Source organism: Schistocerca serialis, chromosome 3 (assembly GCF_023864345.2).
Source record: "Schistocerca serialis cubense isolate TAMUIC-IGC-003099 chromosome 3, iqSchSeri2.2, whole genome shotgun sequence".
Taxonomy (NCBI): domain Eukaryota; kingdom Metazoa; phylum Arthropoda; class Insecta; order Orthoptera; family Acrididae; genus Schistocerca; species Schistocerca serialis.
In genome coordinates, this window is record NC_064640.1 from 947408578 (window position 1) to 947412439 (window position 3862).

The window sequence follows — 3862 nt, forward strand, 5'->3', positions numbered from 1 at the left end:
GGGTGACTGGACTATACAGCAAACATGCGTTTTATGAGGAAAACATTTGCTGAGACTGATAGAATGCAATTTTTCCGAGGTGCCGCTCGTGGTTGCCGAGTGGTCTTAGAGCGCTTTGCCACGGTTCGCGCGGCTACAGTCGGAGGTTCAAGTCTTCCCTCGGGCATGAGTGTGTGTTGTCCTTAGTGTAAGTTATCTTAAGTTAGATTAAGTAGTGTGTAAGCTTAGAGACCGGTGACCTCAGGAATTTGCTGTCATATGAACATACCACAAATTTCCAAATTTTCTCGGGGATCGGTAGTTGTAGAGCGAATAATTGTACTGAAAATTATGTATACGTCGCATGGCCTCCGTTTCGTCCTGAAATATATCTGCGAGCGGCCATCTGTCTGCTGGAGTTCGAGGCAGGATGTGTTCCCGTGGAGGCTTCACGAGATAGATGGCCGACTTGATACTGCCAATATACTCATATTATGCGTAACGTTATTATCACACCAGTGCGATAACTATATCCTGAGCAGTTAATCCGTTACCAGCAGGATCAATCCCCTACACTTGGTCACCTATTCGGCAGGGTTGGATCGGGGAACAGATTATGACTCCTCTTGTCGACTAGCCTTCTCTCACCCCAGTCTTCAGTCCCACTGGAAACATAATGGTGCAAACGAAACAGGCCAAGCGAGAAAATTGGTCTGATCCCTCACCAGAAACCTGCGATGACGTCTGAAAAGTCGCCATAGCTGCCTAGGAGGGAGGTGCAGCAAATGAAAGAGTGAAACTTCCTGACAGATTAAAACTGTGTTCCGGACCGAGACACGAACTCGGGACCTTTGCCTTTCGCGGGCAAGTGCTCTACCAACTGAGCTACCCAAGCACGACTCACGCCCCGTCCTCACCGCTTTACTTCTGCCAGTTTGGAAGGTAGGAGACGATGTACTGGCTGTGAGGACGGGGCGTGAGTCGTGCTTGGGTAGCTCAGTTGGTAGAGCACTTGCCCGCGAAAGGCAAAGGTCCCGAGTTCGAGTCTCGGTCCGGCATCCAGTTTTAGTCTGTCAGGAAGTTTCATATCAGCGCACACTCCGCTGCAGAGTGAAAATTTCATTCTAAATGAGATAGTTATTGCTCGACTCATAGACTGCCTTCTACACAGGTGATCACTGAAGTGGAAGCTCCTTGGACGGGATATTAAGTGATATAGAAACCACGTACTGTGCCCTTTTCATGGCCGAAAAAGTCTTATTAAGAACCAGTTACTGATCCTTCTGTTACTTTCGTGGTTTCTGTAGATGAAACAAATTAACGAAGTACAACTGTTGACAGTGCCGTGTAACCACAAAGTCATAGACCGAAATGCTGTGACATTTCGCCGCACTTTTAGCACCTATTCCATATCTGAAACCACAGAAATGACACGTAGCAGATTATCTTGTGTGTCTGTAAAGTGTGCATATTTTGTTCTGAATGTCAACAAGGCGTAGCTCCTTCAGTTACTATCAAAATTAAAAATGTGCTTTACTTTTATTAGCACTGCTGTACAAACTGTAACCTGTATCTTAATGATTCGAGGGCAAAATAACTAACCCATTAAAATTCAGGGGTGCAGTTGCATAAATTATATTTTTTCAATATTTCGGCCATCTTCAGAGAGAGCCGGTAGACTCATGCTACGGTACTCGCTCCGTGTTTTTAAATCACAGGTACACAAGTCCCTGGAACAATGATTAGTGGCAAAGAGGATGCATAAATTGAACCTGTTGGTACGAGTTCGATCCACGCTCAGATATGGATGTATCATTATGAGCTGCATAGTAGCGATGTCTTTGCGAGATTACTGAACAAAACGGTGGATTTCATGATTTCTCCAGATTTAAACTACTATCTGTGTGAATCATATTCTTCGCCAAATGAATGTCAGCTGCTTCTTTCGCCATCCAGTTCCGAAAAGATGAAGTCGATGTTATAATTTCGACGTTTCCATATTACATAGAGTAATCGGTGTCGATGCAGTGCTCTGCTTTGGAAGATTCATTGCCCTCTAAGAGCCACGTGTACCTACGACGTTCAGTTCATCTTTCATGAACTGTACGAATCGTGGTCTAGATGGAGCGCTGCCAGAGGACGAGGACGACTCCAACACGTCACACGTCTCTACCAGCTGGATTAGATGCACCCTCTTCCGTCACACAGCTGCCACAGGCCGACTTGGAGCCCCAAATGCATGGCGACGAGGTGGATGCTACTACGCAACAGGATGTCCCCACGATTGAGGGGACTAGTACAGGTACTTGTTTTTGTGTGTGTGTGTGTGTGTGTGTGTGTGTGTGTGTTTGAAGCTTACGGTCGCTCAGCGGAGAGGTTATCAGCGCCCTTACACTCATTAAAACAAACGAATGTGGACAAAATCTCTAAAATTCTATCACACAGTGAGGAAGGATCTGTAAAACGACACGCATTCACTCACTTCCACCACACTTGCGTTGAGTCACACAATCAGTCTATCTCACACGCCTAAAGACAACTGAGAAAGAATGGGAGATGCTACTACTGGGAATAAAATAGATGTACAACCACTAGAGATCTAAAAAGAAAACACAGGGAAATGTAAGTGGCCGACCACTTGCAAAAAACGATGTGTGAATCAGTCACACATTAAAAACATGTCCCTAAAATTTTCGGAAACAAATTGGACACATCACGAAACCTTAAAAACCGCACCACATTCAAAAATGGCTCTGAGCACTATGCGACTTAACTTCTGAGGTCATGAGTCGCCTAGAACTTTGAACTAATTAAACCTAACTAACCTAAGGACATCACACACATCCATGCCCGAGGCAGGATTCGAACCTGCGACCGTAGCGGTCGTCCGGCTCCAGACTGTAGCGCCTAGAACCGCACGGCCAGTCCGGCCGGCGCACCACATTCGTTTGGTCGTCCCTTATAGTAGGGGGTAGATCTGACGGCTAAATTTCTGCTATCCCGTAGTCGGAAAACAAAACATAATCTAGTAAAATGTGGCACACAGATAGCTGTACGCTGGTAGAACCACACGCTGGATTGTCCTATCAGCGCACGCCAACGGACAGAGCACGTCCCACAGTAATAAGTGGGAGACTGGGCTAATGATGTCGAGTTGAACAATGTGATGCACGAGACACATGGTCAACCGATGCCCCTTCCCGACGCTTAGTCAGACGGGCCCCGCACAAAAGGTAACCATTAACTTGCGTGACGGCCGCCGGTTAACGGGACGACAATTAGACCACGGTCACGGCGATGTCGCGACGATTCCTAGCCCACATAATTAATTGCGATGTCACAAGTATACCGCATAGGTACTGTTAACATCAACAGAATTTGCACCCTGGTAAAGGTACAAATGTTAAAGGATACGCTACGGGGGGGTGGAGACGCGTATTGTTTCCTCCAAGAGGTGCAACGTGACATAAGATTACACTTTTACGGTTAGGACGTGTCTAGTTTATCGGCTGGCGACGGTAGTGGTGGTACGGCCATACTGTTAAGGGAAGTGACTCAGGCATCGGACGTGACCGACCTTCCGCCGGTGCGTGGCGTCGCGCTGACGGTCGGTGCAGTACGTTTGGTGAACGCTTATACGTCATCATGTTCGTCGAAGCGGCTAGAAAGGGACGTCTTCTACTCCGAGGAGGTGACCTCGTTGTTTCAAGGAAATGCGGAGCATTACTTAGGGGACGGTGATTTCAACTGCGTTCTGTGCCCCGATGGCCAATATGCGCACTTCGTCCGCTGCCAAGCTCTGCAAGCAGTGGTATGGGACCTCGCGCTGCAAGACATCTGGTGCCTACAACACGGCGACAACCGCAGGTCTACGTACCTTACC

The 3862-nt window shown here is 47.4% G+C and overlaps 1 non-coding gene across 1 annotated transcript; it reads left to right on the plus strand.

Moving 5' to 3' along the window:
- Positions 1–963: 963 nt before the first annotated feature.
- Trnas-cga (transfer RNA serine (anticodon CGA)) lies at positions 964–1038 on the plus strand. Its single transcript has one exon. It is a non-coding gene; the product is annotated as a tRNA-Ser (tRNA).
- The last annotated feature ends 2824 nt before the right edge of the window (positions 1039–3862 follow it).